This window comes from Mastigoproctus giganteus, chromosome 1, assembly GCF_048544385.1.
Source record: "Mastigoproctus giganteus isolate SK-2022 chromosome 1, ASM4854438v1, whole genome shotgun sequence".
Taxonomy (NCBI): domain Eukaryota; kingdom Metazoa; phylum Arthropoda; class Arachnida; order Uropygi; family Thelyphonidae; genus Mastigoproctus; species Mastigoproctus giganteus.
Genome location: NC_143575.1, coordinates 271,880,496 through 271,899,875, shown reverse-complemented (window position 1 = coordinate 271,899,875; position 19,380 = coordinate 271,880,496). Strand labels below are relative to the sequence as shown.

At 36.8% G+C, this 19,380-nt stretch overlaps 1 protein-coding gene across 3 annotated transcripts in view; it reads right to left on the bottom strand.

Annotated features, from left to right (window-relative positions):
* ctrip (E3 ubiquitin-protein ligase ctrip) overlaps positions 1-14,381 on the bottom strand; it is an 894,611-nt gene extending 880,230 nt beyond the window's left edge. For all 3 annotated transcript variants that reach the window (XM_090377644.1, XM_090377653.1, XM_090377662.1), the window contains exon 1: positions 14,219-14,381. The gene's annotated coding sequence lies outside the window, so the exon portion shown is untranslated. The remainder of the gene's footprint in view (positions 1-14,218) is intronic.
* Between the last annotated feature and the right edge of the window lie 4,999 nt (positions 14,382-19,380).

Genomic DNA, 19,380 nt, shown 5'->3' with positions numbered 1-19,380 from the left:
TAATTATGTGAGATTCTCACAGACTGGATATGTGCAAATGTGACCCCAATTCACAAAGGAGGATCAAAGGGCAACACAAGTAATTACCGACCTGTTAGTTTAACTTCTGTTCCAGGGAAATTAATGGAGGCACTGGTAAAAGAAGCACTGCAGGATCATCTATACAAGACTTCAGTAATAGCATGGTTTTGTTAAGGGGAAAGTCTTGTCTAACAAATTTCATTGGATACTATGATGTGGTCACAAAGGAGATGGATGCAAAGAATAATTTTGATATCATTAGAAAGGCTTTTGATACTGTTGCAAAAGTAAGACTGCTGCACAAACTGGAGCATTGTTTTTTTTTTTTTTTTTTTTGTTAGTTGTTGGCACATTGGCTTCTGTGGCCATAATGCACCTGCCAAAGTTTTTTTGCACTACTCTGATCCAGGCCCGAGGTGGGATTCGAACCCACAACCTTTGGGTTGCCAGACAGGAACTTTACCCACCCGGCTAGCTCAGTCGGCCCAAACATGAGAGGTATTAGAATCTACAGTACTTAGTATCGTGCCTGGATTGGAGATTGAGAAGATGAGAGAAGATATTTGTTGACATTAGACTTGAACTTCTGTAGACTGTATGTAATTTTCAAGAAATACATATGAAGGAAGGTTGTTCCAGAAAGCAGCAGTTGAATGAATAAACAAGGAAAATCAAATTTGGTTCTGTGAGTTTGAAGTTGGACAGTAAATAGATGTTGGTTGGTGGCAGCATGGATTTGGACTGTTTTGAAAGAGAGCGTGAATTATAGAAGCCAATTCAGAAGAACTGTGCCCAAGGAAGTATCCGTAGAAAAGGCATGCAGCAGAAACAGTATGTCTATTAGACAGCGAGTGAAGAGACTCTGTTAGAGATGAGTCATTAATTAACCCAATTGCTTTCTTCTGATGGAATCTAGAAGCCCGAGAGGTTTTGGGGGCATGCCCCAAATGTGGGAACAATATTCCATGGTAGGGTGGATTCGCGATTTGTACAGGGTGAACAGCTGTTTGGAAGAAAAGTAACAGCAAGAGCAAAACAGAAAACCAAGTTTTTTTGATGCAGAGGAAGCAATATTTGTAATGTGCTTTTGCCAAGAGAGATTAGAAGTCAACTAGGTTTTCTTTTCCCCACTGGAGAATTACCTGGAGATGGGCATTTAAGGAATTGGTAGCAGATACTCCAGCAGTTGAAGGTGATTGAGCAGGGCAAGGTTTCTCAAAATGGAAAGTGGAATGCAATGTGCTCTCATTGGCAAAACTATGGATAGGATTTCTAGTCAATGGAAGGTCATTAATATACAAGAGAAAGAGTGGGAGAAAGTACTGGACCTTGGGGGACACCAGCATTAGTGGAGAAGTTGGAAGACAGCCATCTACCATTACCCTCAGTGAGCGATCAGAGAGAAAACTGGATAACCAATTACAAAAAACAGTTGACAAACCATAAGATGGAAGCTTGTTTAGAAGACCTTTATGCCAAACATGATCGAAAGCCTTTGAGATGTCAAGAGCAACTGCTTGTGTTTCACCAAACTTTTCCATTGCATTTGTCCATAAATCGGTAACGTAAGCCAGAATATCACTAGTGGATCGACAGAATCCATACTGGCGATCATTGATCAGACGGAAGGTTTCTAGATAGTGTGGCACTGGAAGCAAATTGCTGTAATGGATAAAGGGATGGTTGAGTGGGAGAAGACAGAGTGGTGATCAATGGACACTGCTCTTCGTGGACTGATGTTATTAGTATGGTCCCCTAGGGTTCGGTGTTGGGTCCATTATTGTTTTCTGTATTTGTTAATGATACTGATGATGGTATATCAGGCTTAATGTCCAAGTTTACAAAAGATACGAAGGTCGGCAGGGTTGTTAATGACACTAATGACAGTATGCTGCTGCAACAGGATCTAGAAAAGTTGAGCAGATGGGCTGAGAGGTGGCAACTGAAATTTAACATTGACAAATGTAAGTACTGCATATGGAAAGCAGTAACCTCAGAGTAACGTATCAACTGTGTGGTACTACACTGACAGTGGTAGAGAATGAAAAGGACCTGGGAGTAATTGTTCAGGAAAATATGAAGTTTTCTGAGCAGTGCAGACTGTCTGGAAGAGTAACTCATGGTATCTTGTCAATGATATACAGGAATTTTTGTAGAAAAGATAAGGTGATTATCACCTTGTATAAGGCAATGGTAAGGCCACACCTTAAGTACAGTATAAAGGTCTGGAGGCCTCATTTTAAGAAGGATGTAGAGCTGCTGGAACGAATACAGAGAAGGCCAACAAGATTAGAAAATGGAACAAAGGGTTGCTCTTATGAAGAAAGGCTTAAGTTTTGCAAATTACAGTGTCTGCAGACAAGGCACCTGCAAAGTGATCTGACTGAGGTGTATATCGAGTTGAATGGTTTGAGCATGCTGAATGCTGGTGGGATTCGTCCTCTTGCTCAGAATAATCGGCTGAGAGGGCATAAATTCAAATTAAGGAAAGACAGTTGTAAGATAGATGTGCGGAAGTTTGCCTTTAGCCAGCGGGTGGTTGATTGCTGGAACAAACTTCCATCTGAAGTTGTAGAGGTTGATAGCTTAAATAGATACAAGGCAGAACTAGACAAAAATTTGGAGCGAGTGAATGGGTAAAATGAGAAAGTTTCTTTTTTTTTTTTTTTTTTTGGCTGATGCTATATAAGCTTGCTTTCTTGCATTATGTGCCTTTACTAATGCTAACTATTAGAGAGAACTGAACAGGTGATATGGGAAGAGGCATTTTTTTGGCTGATGCTGCACAAGCTTGCTTTCTTGCATCATTTGCCACTATTAATACTAGACTATATCCATATACCATATATTGTAGCCAAAGCACTGCATATTATGTTTATAGTCATGAACTTGTTGGAGGAATAGATGAGCAATATAGTAGATGCACGAAACTAAATTTTCTCTCGGTTCATACACAAGTCATAGCTTTTGCTCTTTTTTTTCTAATCATGAATTATTATTATCTTCTAAAGTACTGAAACATCACAGACTGCATACATTGACTGACTTGTTATAAACTGACTAAAATCTGTATTCCAGTAAATACTACTGTCATGTTTGGGGGAATGAATGAGCAATGTAGCGAATGCACAGAAGCAATTTTCTCAATTCATACATAAGTCATTGCTTTTGCATTTTTTTTTTTTTTTTTTTTTTTTTTGTCATGAATTATTACTATCTGCTAACATACAGAAGCATTGCAGACAGCGTACATTGACTGACTTGTTATAAACTGACTAAAATTTAGATTCCAGTAAGTACTGCTGTCATGTTTCCCCATGACGGTAGCACTTACTGGAAGATTAAGACAATTCTTATGTAAATGGACACATTATTTGAAATGTGTGTGTGTGTGTGTGTGTGTGTGTGTGTGTGTGTGTGTGTGTGTGTGTGTGTGTGTGTGTGTGTGTGTGTGCACACTTGTGTATATATACACAACATACTCACACACTCCATCCACTCCACAGAATACACACATACAGTGACAGACACAAAAACTACATCACCTTAAAAAAAAAAAAAGTAATATTTGTAGTGAAACGTATAAGATATTGTTTGATTACAGTCATTTTGTTTGTCGCAAACCATAGGTAGTGCATCAGATAATGCTTCTATTGCATCAGACAGTAATTACAAGGTACTGCATCAACCGTTTCTATAAATACAACATTGGAAGGATATACACACTCATTAGTATCCTGTTTTGTGGAGATGTAAGCATGACTCCATATGACTCAAGCATGACTTGGTAGTTGACACCAAGAAAAAAAAGTGTAGCTGTTGCTCTGTCACAGGAAGGGTTTTCTAGGCATGCTATCACTGATAAAATAGGCTGCCACCAGTCAACAGTATCCCAGGTGCTAAAATTAAAGTGTGAAACCAGTGATGTAAAGAGAAGACCTGGATCAGGCTGTAAGAGCCTGCTCCAGATCTTGGGAATGCGTGACTACGCCTTCCCAAGATTGATATTTGAAACAGATATGCCTTCATAATCACCATGCTAGCACACCTGATCTAAAACTGGACTTTGAGATGGCCTCTGGTGTTGAAACAAGTGCACAAACTATCCAAAGACAGTTTTCGGAATGTGGTCTGCATGCCTATCAGCCCAAGGAGAAGCCTTTGTAAATGCATGTTTCGTGGACAAAAGAGCAATGGGGCACTGTCATCTATTCTGATGAATCAATATTCAACCTGCATGACTCGGATGGGAAGCGATATGTCAGAAGACAAAAATCAGAAGCATACCATATCCTGACTGCATAACATGGCTGTAAAATTCTCTGCCGGTCAGATGGTCTGGAGATGCATAACAAGCAAAGGAGTGGGGCAAATTAAGTTTATTAACATAATGGCAAATACAGAAACCTACATTGCTATCGTGGAGGAGTTCCTGAAACCTGTTATTAGGGATCACCACACAGACATCCAAAACTGCATTTTTCAACAGGATTCAGCACCTTGCCACACAGCAAAATTGGTAAGTTTTATGCTATTTAGATTTAATGAGTTTGTCTTCTTGTCTCAAAAGGCTTAAAACATACACCAATGTTTTCCCTCATTTTTCTCCCTTAAGGTGCAGTCATACTTCAGAAATGCTGGCATTACAGTGCTGGACTGACCCAGCAACAGTTCACATTTGAACCCTATTGAAAATTGCTGGTACATAATGTCGTCTAAAATTGCTCAGAAGAAGCCAACAAGTAAGATTGAGCTGGAGGAGAGCATTGTAAGGGTGTGGTACCACAAAATTGGGCAACCATATATCCAGAAGTTGATTAACTCTGTCAGATTGTTGCAAGGCTATAATTGCAGCTTGAGGAGGACAACAATATATTGAGGACTTATTTTGCTGATTTACAGTACATAATAATATTACATTCACTTGTCATTTCAGTTTGTACACATAAATGCAATAAAACGTTTGGTTGTCATGATTGCCATTTCCATGATTTCTCATTATTATTAATTTATCCTTTGGGAAGATATTTATGGCAATTAGGTATATCAGGTGGAGTCTTTTCATTGGATTTCATTCACAGAGATATATATCCCATCTAACAAATGCATTTCGAACATTTCTTCAACCCGTAATGCAGTGCAAAACACATTATTTGCAAAATTCACAAGTGATGCAGTTTTTTTGTCCGTCACTGTATATGTATATATACAGAGGGTTAAACACAAGCAATAATTTTTATTTATCAGATAGCCAAGTAACAGAAACATTTAATATCTCTGTATATTTCGACACACGACATTTTCTTCAAAATTTTAAAAATCTAGCTATTTCAGAAAGCCAAGTTTTTAGCCATAGGTCCTAAATATGTGTTTCATGTTAATGCACTGATGTGAACAAGTTGGACAGCTTCAGTGTATATGTAGCAATAAGTACACTAAGACATACAGATACCGAGTTAGTGAAGAGACATATGTCTCTTCACTAACTCAGTATCTGTATGTCTCATCAGATACCGAGATAGTTTGTTCCAAAAAGCAATTACTCTGGGTGAAAGGAAATTTTTGCACATCTATTCTACACACATCTTTTTTCAATTTATGTCTCCTTATGTTATCCAAGGGAGAGAAAGGATTCCAATCACCAATTAGTTTAAATGATGACAACCTTATGCAATCCATTTAAAGCTTTTAATTTATGATAACTGGTCTGCTCATATGTGTCTAGTTTCCAACCATTGCAATTTGCCAAAGTCTTTCGTGGTAAGAGTACCCCCTTTTGTGTCCTTGACTAATCTGACCAATTTCTCTGCACTGGTTGCAAGGCAAACCCAGGGTCCTGAGCTGAATATCACCATTCTTCTCTTTCTTGCTTCCTTGGTGATTACCTTTTACTTTCTCTCTCTCTCTCTCTCTCTCTCTCAGGGTAATTGCAGGATTTTTTTTTTGTCTGGTGCAGTATAAGCCTCAGGCTTCCATGCACCATATGGCTAATAATAATAATTTACATTCTACTTAAAATGAATCTTTCAAACCTGCATGCAACACTCAAGATGCAGCCTAACAATTTTCTTTTACAATGGAATAATCACCTCCTTGTCACTGCTGGCAAAATTCTTGTATATATAATCAACAGAATCCCATGAGCTGTCCTAGCAGCCTTGCTTAGAAAACTTCATGTCATACTGTGCAATTATCCTTAGCCCTCTTTCATTCTCCACCATCTTGAGTGTGATACAACCCAAGCAGTGTTATTCTGGATTACTGCAGTACCTTGCATTTATTATTAGTATTTGTAGTGGTGGAATATGATGCTAGAAAGCAAGCTTATACAAAAAAAAAAAACAAAAAAAAAACACATCCGCCTCATCATCCATCCCCTCTAACAATTTGAATAATTAAGTTTCTCATGACAACTGATTACTTTCTGGCTGAAAGCAAATTTTTGTGATCTATTCTGTAGCCACCCTTCTTCAATTAAAGTTAATGTCCCCTTGTGTGTGTTGTACAAAAAAAAGAGTAATAATACCATCAGCATGTAGTTTACACAATCCATTTGAAGCATTTAATACTTCAGTCAGCTGCTCCTAATTTCATATGCAACTATCTAATTTCAAAACCCTTGAATTCAATTCACAGAACCGATTTCTTTTGTGGTAAAAGTACCCCTTTGTGTTTTTGATTAATTTGGTTGCTCTACTCTGCATCCATTCTAAGAGATCCAACCTTCTAAAAATGAAATTTCCAGACCTGTTTGCAGTACTCAAGATGCAGCTTAACTATCACCTCCTTATCCCCTAATACCGACGGCATATAATCAATGACAAAACTCTGCAAGCTGTCTTAACAGTCTTTATCTGCACTACTCAGAACTTCATGGTGGGAACTGTACAATTCTCACCACCTTGAGTATGGTACCACCTAATTAGTATGTTATTCAGGAATTACTGCTGCCCATATGCAATACCTTGCATTTACCAATGTTACATCTCGACTGCCACTTCTCCGCCCACCTACCTAATTTTTCTAGGTCATTCTGCATAGCATGCCTTGATTCCTGCCATTGACCACCCTGTGTCACCTTCAAACCTAAACCTTTGTATCATATTCAAACTGAAATAAAAAAGCATGTTATACCTTCAAGAATATCGTTAATAAATAATGAAAACAGTAAAGAGCAAGCACTGAAATGCGAGGGTTCCCACTAATAATTAAGCAGTGCCCATGTGTAACCACCCTCTGTATTCTGCCACTCAACTATCAATTTATGCAAAGCAGAAATTTGTCCCTAATGCCACACTACTCCAATTTACAACAATCTTGCAAACCAGTGTCAAAAGCTTTACTGAAATCTAAATATATATTTAGATTTCAATTTTTTTTTGCATCCAGTTCCTTTGTTACTGTGCCATAGTAACTATCAGATTGGTGGGACAGGATCCTTCCCCCCAACCCATTCTATGATTTCCATATAATTCGATTCCTGTTAAGATGATTCTGCAATACTTCTTTAACCAGTGACACCATTTTTTCCCCCAGAACAGAAGTCAGACTTACAGGTCTATAACTGATCACTCCCCTTTGTGAATAGGAAAGTCATCTGTACATCTCCAATCTGCTGTCATAATTATGGCCAAAGGTTTGCTTACTCCTGTTTTGCTGCTTCTTTTAATATAATTGGATAGATCCCATCAGCTCGGGTACCTTATTTACTTTTAGCCTCAAGAATTTCTCTTCCACTTTCTTCTTAGTTATCTAGTTCTTGTGCTCCCATCCCTAAAATCTTTTTCATAGGTGAATATAGAGGCAAAATATTCATTTAGTTTGTCATCAACCTAAACAGGATCATCTATAGTAATAACATTCATATCTAGTGAGCTAATGTGGTTCATCCTTTTCCTTCTAGTGTTATCCCCGGGGTTCACATCTGGTGAGTATGGGCTTGGCACACCCAGGGTCCTGAGCTGGATATCATCATTCTTCTCTTTCTTGGTGATTTCCTTCTACTTTTGTCTCTCTATCTCTCTCTCAGAGTAACTCGGGAATTTTTTTTGGCTGGTGCAGCATAAGCCTCAGGCTTCCTTGCACCATATAGCTAATAATAATAATAATAATGTAAGCAAAGAATTCTTTACTACTTTTCTTTGCATTCATAACTAAGTCTTAGTTTGCCTATCCCCCCCAAGTGACATGATTGCAGTCTAGTTTGTACTTACTATAGTTTTCCATGTCACCTGCTAATTTATAATCATCCCATGCATTTATCAACATTAAACTTCAATTGTCACTTCTCAGCCCTCCTGTCCAATTTTTCAAAATCTTGATGCAATAATACACCTTGATTCCTATCATTAACCACCCTTCCAATCTTTGTATCATCAGCAAACTTAAAAAATAACCGTGATATGCCTTCATCAATACTGTAAATAAATACCATAAACATTAAGGTGCCCCAGGTCTGAACCTCAAGGGACTCCACTAATAGCACTGCTCCAAGAAAAGCAGTGTCCATTTATAACCATCCTCTGTCTTCTGCCACTCAATTGCTTTATCTATAGCAATAACTTGCCCAAATATGCATCATGTGAAATACACTAGTAAATTTAGGGCAAAAGCGTCATGCTATGAGAGCTATAAAACATTATAAAATAAATAGTAATATACTTCAATTTTGCTTTTTATTAAAATAGTACAATACCAAGACAAATCATGGTAAAGTGCCTCTATAATGAGACTAATTCAAAATAACAAACCTACTTTGCTCACTGGTACATATACATTGAGTATGCCCTACTTCTACAATGTTTTATAGCTCTTGTAATGTAAGGCCTTTGAACTACATTTACATTACTTTATTTTACTTGCTGCATACCTCACATAGTATAGATATGTCTCTTCATAGGATTGAGTAAGCACAATGCTGATGCCATCCATCTTCTTGCTCACAATACACACAAGCAGGCATAAATTCAAACCAAGGAAGGACAGACATGTGGAAGTTTTCTTTCAGCCATCAAGTAGCTGATTGTTGGAAATGCCATCTGGTGTTGTGCAAATGGGTAGTTTAAATAAATTCAAGAAAGGACTAGACACTATTTAGGGGGAAGGGAATGAAAAGGTGATATGGAAAGTGCATTTTTTTTTTTTTTTTTTTTTTTTTATGGTTGACACTATATAAGCTTCCGTAGCCGAGTGGGCAGGAGCGGGAGTGCAGTAGCACACGCTCTTTGTGTAGATCGGGGTTCAAGCCCCTGACTGCTGAATACAGTCGATCTGCCAACCCGCACTGGACCAGCATGACAGATTATGGTCCATTTCCCTCAGCATGAATTGTTGAGGAGGCTTCCATCCTGCAGTGGGTTGATAATGGCTGCACTTTACTTTTTTTTTACTTTAAGCTTGCTTCCTTGCATTATTTGTCACTCTAATACTTAAGGAAATGCATAGGTCGTCTATTTCCTTTTTCTTTTATTAATTTATTTTTTTTTTTTATTCTTTTTGAGCTCGTGCAACATAAGCCATAGGTTTCCTTGCACCATGTAGCCATTGCTAATACTAATACTTACCCACTGATGAGATCCTAATAAGAATTAAAACCATGGTATAGGTAATGGCATACAATTAAATAAATAGCAATATTCCTCCATTTGAGCAGTGCTATTTATTTACAGTAGTACACTTTTTTCAAGAAAAGGGTGAACAGAAAGTGGACATGGAAGAGCTCAAATGGATTAACAACTAATAAAATCGACTTCATCCTCACTAACAGAAGATACATCGTGAATGATGTTACCGTCCTGAACAAGGTAAATGTTGGAAGTGATCACAGAATGGCAAGATGCACACTTGATACAGATGTAAGAAAAGAAGGAAAAACTGACGAGTAAATAATACGAAGGTCTTTGAGATAACAGAAGGAGAAAAAGCAGTATGTACTGGAACTTAAAAACAAGTTTGGTCCTGAGTAGTCTGCAGAAGCTCAATGTATCGACAAGGAATATTACAACTTTCTGAAAGTGATAAAGCCCAAGAAACCTATAGATAAAAAGAAATCCAAAGAAGAAAAAATTAGTCAAGAAATACTTATCATGATGAACCGAAGACAACAAATGAAGAGCAAGATAAACACTGACAAGGAGAAAATTGAGTATACTGAGTTATGCAAAGCCATTAGAAAGAGACTCAGAGAGGACATAAGATTTAAAACAAGAAAATTAGAACAAGCATTAAGGGAAAACAAAGAACTTAAATCGGCAGCCATGAGCAGTAACACAGAAAGACAAATGATACTGAAACTGAAGAATAGCAATGGGGTACTTATAAATAGCAGAAAAGGCATAATTCAAATAGCAGAAGATTACTATAGAGAATTATACAAGGAGCAAGTGAATGACCAGTAGTAGGGAAGATGGATCGCAAATTAGTATCACATATGATATACCCGATATCCTTCCTGATAAGGTAGAACATGAGTTGAAGAAAATGAAGAATCAGAAGGCCGTGGGGGAAGATGAAGAGTTGTTACTGCAGAGTTGTTAAAATTTGGAGGAAAAGACATGGCACAAAAACTGGCAAGACTTCACGAAATGCATTAGAAAAGGTGTGATGCCTAAGGAGTGGAATAATGCAGTCATTAGTTCTGCTGCATAAGAAAGGAGATAAACCAGAAATTGGAAATTATAGACCAATTAGCTTGTTATCTCACATCCGTTAGTAATGACAAAGACAAGGGTCATTACTAACGGATTAGAAAGAATACTTGATGAGAATCAACCAAAAGAGCAAGCTGGCTTTAGGACAGGATTCTCAACTATGGATCACTTCACATAATATCACAGCTAATGGAGAAAGCAAATGAATATAAAACACCAATATGCCTGGCATTTGTGGATTATGAAAAGGAATTTGACTCCATACAGCATAAGGCAATGTTTCGGTCACTGGAAAGATACCCCACATATTATGATTTTGAAGAAAATATATGAGAGTGCTACCTCCTTTATTAGACTAGACAAAGACAGTAGAAATTTAAAATCGAGAAAGGAGACAATATCTCCGAAGCTGTTTACTGCTGCCCTTGAGAAAGCTTTCAGAAGATTAGACTGATCGCAGAAAGGAGTCAATGTGAATGGAGAGTACCTAAGCCATTTACGATTTGCAGATGACACTGTGGTCATAAGCTAAGATGGCAAAGAATTAAAGGAAAATCTCAATCAGTTATGCACAGTTAGTAAGGATTTTGGACTAAAGATGAATATGGCTAAAACAAAAGTAATGATGGATCGCAAATAAATAAATAGCAATATTTATGCTATTTATTTATTTATTTGCGATCCCTTTCTATGACAAGTATGCCATAGAAAGGGATATAATGATTGAAGGAGCAGTAATTGAAAAGGTGGAGTCATACTTATCTGGGACAAGTCATCAGCTGTAATAATGATAAATGGCTGGAAGTCAAGAGAAGAATAAATTTTTGATGGATAGCATTAAGGAAATATAGTCACATACTGAGGAGCAATATAACAATTTGTCTGAAACATAAAATAATGAACCAATGTATACTACCCACCATGACTTATGGAAGTGAAACTTGAGCACTCACCAAAAGAATGTAAGAGAAGCTGAGAACTACACAGTGAAGAATGGAACGAATTATATTGGGAATCAGACTGTTAGATAAGAAGAGAAACACATGGATTAGGCAGCAAACTAAAGGACATTCTTATCAGAACTAAAGAACTAAAATGGTCTTGGGCAGGACACAGCTCGAAGACATGATGACAGATGGACTAAGACAATAACAGAATGGTACCCAAGAGGAGCTAGAAGAAAACCTGGAAGACGACGGAGATGGACAGATGAAATTCATGAGGTTGTGGGTAGTAAATGGATGGCCATTGCACAAAACAGAAGGAACTGGAAAGTTGCTGTAGAAGCCTTCATCCTGTAGTGGATTGAAAATGGCTGATAATGATGATTACCAAGGAAACTTGTGGTAAAGTCCTTTAGTAAAGGACTTTACTAAAAATCTAAATCAGCAAATCTAAATTGTATATTGCTACATACAGAATGAAGCTATGTCCCACTTGTAGAATGTTTTATAGCTTTCCTGCCCTAAATTTACTTAATTTTATATTTGTTATTTTAATATGTCACTGCTGGTAACTTTTTAAGAATGTGCTAATAATGCAGATATGCATTAATTATAGAAACAAAATACTGACATACAGCTAAAAAGTATCAGCAAGCTATGTTTGCATATGTAATAAGGTCACTTCTCTGCACTAATGTACCCATTTTGGCTCATTGTACCCATTTTTTTTTTCCCCCTTTTTAAAGGTGTGGAGAGATTCTAGATAAAGATCTAGAAACTGAGGGATGGAGTATAATAGAAGATGAGTGAAAAAAAAGAAGCCAATGAGAAATAGAATAAATTATGCAAATAATAATAAACAACCATTTTCAATTAGACAGAAAAGCAGTAAAATTTATTTTTATAATAAAAACTTGTTTTTATTATTGTTTAGTAATAAATGCAATGCAAACTCTTGTGCTTCTAGACTGAAATTGGTCTATAATTAATATCAAAATTAACTCTATGCAGAATTGTCATTATTACATAGTCAAACATAGCTAGTTAGCAACAAAATAAATAAATGCAGATATATGAAAAGTTACAGTTGCCTTGCTGGTTGTGAAGGTTATCTCTAAACAAACAAGTGAAACTCAATTTGAAATGTTTCCAAGAACAGTTCTAGTTCTTCATCTTCAGTTTTCTGAAACATATTGCAATATAACAAAACAGAAAGAGCACAATGACAAACACTAACACTATGGTTAGTGTTTGTCATTGTGAAGTGACAAACACTAACCTTGTGGGCAGTGAAGTGATTTCTTTCTATATAGAAAAAAAAAGCAGTGAAGTGATTTCTTTCTATATAGAAAGAAATCACTTCACTGCTTTTTATAACAATAAATTTGTTAAAACTGACATCTGAAAAATTACACTATATGACTACAAGTAATTGGACATGCAAAAATGGTGGGTTCAAAGAGAAGTTTTAAACAAATTTAATGTTTTATTCTAAATAATCTACTGGAAAAGATGTAATACTAATCGGTAAGTTACAACATATATTGTATGTTGCAGTAAGGATTTTCTCTCTCATTCTTACTCTGTCTCTGCTGTATGTTCTGACTATATCATTTATAAATTGCACATTACGCCAAAGAGTGGAATATTATTTAGTTCCTGCATAAAAAAAAAGCCTGTCCTCAATGACTACATCAAAAATTATCTATACTTGTATATTTCATTTCATAATTGCTGTGTTTTATATCATAATTACATTTCACATTGAAGTTATATTCAGTTTTTTTGTTTATTATTTTACTTTTTTTTTTATATATCAGTATGTGTATGTTTCCACTGATTTTACAAACTCACTAACCTACTGATGTACAATGGGTTTGTACTCTGCAATAAAAGAAACCGATAACTGCAAACCAAGAAACATTTATAAAAGTACATGAAGCGGAAAAGAAGAGGAGAGGCAAGGCCATCCAAAAGGTTGTGGTAACTGAGATTATAATCTTAAATATTTTTTTTAAAAAATGTAAAAATGTGATTTTAAATGTACAAAACAAATTAAAGTAAATCTTTTTTTTTTCTGCTCAGCTGTTACATTCATATTATACTAATTAAAAATTGAAAATGATCAATCTATGTGACGATTAAAATTAGACACCAAGTAAGTGGCGCATATGACTTAACCAAATATTAGTCTGCTATCCTAGAACTCATCAACCTTGGGGTTTTTTTTTTTTTTTTTTTTGAAGAGAATGGACTGTCACGAAAGAAAGCGAAACGGTGTATGAATCGATTTTTTTTTTTTTTTTTATATATATATATATGCCGAACATGTTCCTAATAAAATAATTTCGTAACTGAGACCTGCTGTGGGAAAAAGAGGCTTGTCTTTCACAGGTCATACATTCCTTTTCTGAAAACGCTTATCAGTTTTAACACTGGAATTTCCTTTCAGCTCGGCTGGCTAAAATTTGATAGAAAGCAGATTTTTCTCTTTTAAATCATAAAGATTAATTAACTATAACCTCTCGTTTTCGAAATATTTGTAGTCCACAAATTCAAGAAAATCGTGGGTAACGCACTAAGGAGAGAGGGAATATAACGTACCTTAAAACATTTTTTCCGATTTTTTCAGATATAACGTAGTGACTGCCATTATTCAGCAAATATTCTAATACTTCTCCAAACCTATTTTAAATATTTCCCATATTTTCCATTTCATTTAATACTGCGAAAATGCAAGTATGTAACACTACACCCAACAATCAACAGAAACGCTTTCTCTCCAACTTTACTTCAGAGCGCATGCGTTTTCCTCGGGCGTTTTCTTCCATGTTCATTACGACCCACAAACAGCTGACTACAGATGACATATACTGCAGAACATAAGACTATTTCAAAAAAGAAACCTATCTTATGATAATATTTTATGAATCTGATACTGCAGAAAAATTTTACGAATATTAATAATGCGGCAATTGCTGATACAGTTCCGTATAAACAGTTTACGACAATCCAGGTTTATTGATTTTACCGACAACCAAGTAGGTCCTGAAGAGAGAGACAAAGCCATTTACATACAGGATCCACATATATATTTAAATAAATTCTTGTGTCGTAGGAAAAAGATATCACAATGATCACAAAATAATATATGTTCGTGAACACGTATTTAGCATACGCGCTGCCTTCTGTGATGGTGATAAGTCTACAACTATGAAACACGTTTAAATTACTGCTAAATTTTCAAGGTTATTAGTTTGCTGCCTATTTAGAAAATAAATAAAAAAAATGTGGGGGTATGGTGTTTCCAAATTAATTACATAAAACAGGTTATGTAAGAAGTCGCACTTTTCACAAATTTTTCTCCACTTATTACTATGCGATTTTCATTTATGATTCCAGGTTTTGAAATTTGCATTTTTATAAATGTTCATTATATTGGTACGCCAAAAGAAAAAAAGTTCATATTTCATGTGCTTAGGCAGTGTGATTACCAATCATGCTGCCGAAAGTTTATAATGCAATAAACTTATATAAGGTTCTTATAATATGTAAGCAAGGCCAGTCCTTGGAGATGGGGTTATACTGTGGCCCCTTTTAAATAGTTTACACTATTTAAAAGGGGCCACAGTATATATACAGAAAGAGACAATTTCATCTAAATCATGGCAACAAGCCCCACCCCAATGCTAGTGTTTGCACCTGAGCCTCCTGTACCCCTAGAACTAATCCGGTATAAAATGTCCAAATATAAGGATCACTTATAAACGTTCATTAATTAAATAACAAATCTACTTTCACTTTCAAATAGATGAGGTGTTACTTCATTCCCCTATAGGCAAAATTTAAATTGTGCTATAAATGATAAAAATTTATAGTTTTTTTTTTTTTTTTTTATGTAAACCCCAAACACAAGAGGTATTAGAACCTATAGTACTTAGTACCGTACTTGGGTTCAAGGTTGAAAAGACGAAAGAAGATATTTGTTGACACTGGACTTGAACTTCTGTAGACTGTAATTTTCAGGAAATATGTATGAAGGAAGGTTGTTCTAGAAAACGGCAGTTGAATGAATAAATGAGGAAGATGAAAAGTTGGTTCTGTGGGTTTGAAGTTGGACAATAAATGGATGTTGGCTGGTGGCACACGTGTTCGGACTGTTTTGAAAGAGAAAGCGGGAATTATAGAAGCCAATTCAGAAGAACAGTGCCCATGGAAGTATCTGTAGAAGAGGCATGCAGCAGTCTATGAGACAGTGAATGGAGAGAGCCTGTTAGAGATGAATCATTAATTAACTTAAATACCCTCTTCTGAATGGAATCAAGAAGCCTGAGAGAGGTTTTGGGGTCACAACCCCAGATGTGGGAACAATATTCCATGGCAGGGCGGATTTGTGATTTATACAGAGTAAGCAGCTGTTTGGAAGAAAAGTAATGCCGAAAGCAAAAGAGAAAACCAAGTTTTTTAGATGCAGAGGAAGCAATATTTGTAATGTGCTTGTGCCAAGAGAGATTAGAAGCCAGGGTAATCCCGAAAGAGATATATCATTTTGCCTAGGAATCGGAGTGTCACCAAAGATAAGCATAGGAGCAGAAGAATCCTTTTTTGCGAGATACAAGACAGAGATTTAGAAGGATTGAAATCAACTAAGTTGTCTTTGCCCCACTGGAGAATTACCTGAAGATCTGTATTTAAGGAATTGGTAGCAGATTTTCGAGAAGTTGAAGCTGATTCAGCAGGATGAGGTTTCTCAAAATGGAAAGTGGAATGTAATGTGCTATCACCGGCAAAACTATGGATGGGATTTCCAGTCAATGGAAGAAGGTCATTAATATATAAGAGGAAAAGAGTGGGGGAAAGAACTGAACCTTGGGGGACACCGGCATTAGTGGAGAACTTAGAAGACAAAGAGCCATCTACCATCACCCTCAGTGAACGATCAGAGAGAAAACTGGATAACCAATTACTAAAAACAGTTGGCAAACCATAAGATGGAAGCTTGTTTAGAAGACCTTTATGCCAAACACGATCGAAAGCCTTTGAGATGTCAAGAGCAACTACTTGTGTTTCACCGAACCTTTCCATTGAATTAGTCCATAAATGGGAAACATAAGCCAGAATATCACCAGTGGATCAACAGTATGGATGGAATCCATACTGGTGATCGTTAGTCAGACGGAAGGTTTCTAGGTAGTTTAAGAGTTGGCAGTTAATTGATTTCTCCATTACTTTAGAAAGAGTAGAAGTAATTGCAATGGCACGATAATTGGATGGGAGGGATTTGTCACCCTTTTTAGGAACTGGCTGGATATGAGCAAATTTACAAGCAGAAGGAAAAACACCTTTGGAATAAGAAAGTGAAAAAAGGCGGCAAAGGATAGGAGTAAGTTCAGGAGCACAGGTTTTGTGAACAAGTGGAGAAATACCATCAGGACCTGGAGCTTTCTTAGCAACAACAGATGGAAGTTTATTCCAGCAATAAACCTTTTTCCAGCTGGGAAAAAGGAAAACTTCCACACATCTATTCTGCAACCATCCTTCCCCAATCTCTTACATATAAATTAACATGTGACACAGAAGCCTGTGACAGATAAGTTTATCTGTAACCAAGTTACAAAAGAGGTTAGGTTATGTTCTGTATTTATAAATAATATTGATAATATATCAAGCTTAATGTCCACGTTTGCAGACGATACAAAGGTTGGCAGGGTTGTTAAGGACACTACTGACGCTATGCTGCTGCAAAAGGATCTGGTTGAGCAGATGGGCTGAGAGGTGGCAAATGAAGTTTAACATTGATGCAAGAAACTTGACACTGACACTTGAAACTACTACACTGACAGTGGTAGAGAATGTAAAGGACCAGGGGATAATTGTGCAGGCTGATATGAAGTTCTCTGAGCAGTGCAGACGAGCTGCAAGAGTAGCTCATGGTGTCTTATCAATGACATATAGGAATTTTTCTAAGCTGAGGGATAAGGAGGTGATTATTCCCTTGTATAAGGCAATGGTCAGGCTACACCTTTAGGGGGAAATTTCTATCAGCATGGCCCACACTTGTAGGTAGAAGGAATTTGTTTTGTAGAGACGGGATACACTTAAAGGTGGTGCAAAAGGTTTTGCCAGTATTATTGAGGATACCTTAAAGGTTCAGGGAAACTGCTAGTTAGGGGGAATGTGGGTAATACTGACACGCATTTATCTGATAATATTGGTCAAAGTAACTCTTGCACATACCTTAAGAGTTCTTATCTGCTACCACAACTGGACGTATTATCTAGATGTTATGGGGGCAGAAACGTTTTACGTGAGCGGGTAGCTAATGCCAGGGAAGAGAGCCTAAAAAACTTCAAGGGTTGTGTTAGGGTTGATAAATATACAAGAACTGTAAATCTTAATTGTTTATACAGTAACGTTAGAAGTGTCTTTAATAAAATGAGCGAATTCGAACTGCTGGTTAAAACAAGTAATGCGGACATCATAGGGCTTACAGAGACGTGGTGCCACCTGGCAATTGGGGATGATGAGTTTCAGTACGGGTTGTATAATGTATTTAGGAAGGATAGGTTAGATAGAAGGGGTGGTGGGGTTATGCTTCTTATCAGAAGCAGCCTGAGTGCGACGATAGCTTTCCCGGATTCAGACATTTCACATGCTAGTATAGAGTCTGTATGGTGTGAGATAGTTGGAAACAAAGGTATAATGCGAGTAGGAGTGATCTACATACCGGGTGATTGTGAAGATTATGACAAAAGCCTCTACATGCAAATGAAATGGGCAAGTAAGCGTCAATGTCTTATTATGGGTGATTTCAATTTGCCTCTAATTAATTGGAGTAAATGAGAAGGAAACTCAACATGGGGAACAAAATTTTTAAATCAACTAGATGACTGTTATTTGTATCAACGTGTCAGGGAAAGTACTAGAGAAAAGAATATCCTAGACCTCATCATCACCTCAACAATCAGATGACATAACAAGGTTGACAGTAGAGGAACCAGTAGCAGGAAGTGATCACGGAGTTCTACGGTGGATGATGACGAGAGAGGTAGCAGAAGTAAAAGGGCAAAGGAATGGGTTTTAATTTTAGAAAAGGAAATTACGATGCCTTAAGGTACTAACATGGCCTCTATTAAGTGAGTAGATATTGTGCAGAAAATGAACACGTTTGAACTGTGGTACGCTTTTAAATCATTAATCACAGATGCCTTGAATGTGTATATACCATTAAAAAAAATACTCCACAAGGAGGGTTCCAAGTTGGATAAATAGAGCAGAAAAGGGTGGTATGGAAAGGTTACAGAGCAATAAAAAGTACTGAAGCCTATAACAGCTACAAGGTGATGTGTAATAGAGCCACAGAAAAGGTTCAACAGGCAAAGGCAGTTTATGAGAAATCACTAGCAAACAGAGCAAAGAGGGTGGGATAAAGAATTCTTCACATATATAAATGCCAAGAAGAGCAGGACAAACCAGATCGGACCTTTACGTAAGGGAAAGGGGATAGTATTAAATATACCAGCTGCCGTTGCAGATGAACTCAACAGTTATTTTGCATCGATATTTACAAATTAAAAACCTTTTGTGGCAATGGGAAACTGTGGGAGCGAAGTTAAAAAATATGTAATTAATGATATTGAAATTTCGCAAGATTATTTAATGAAAAAACTTTCGAGCCTACAGACCAGTAAGGCTCCTGGAGTTGATGGAATATACCCTATAATCTTAAGGGAGGCGGCAAGCGAGTGCATTGAACCATTGGGGCT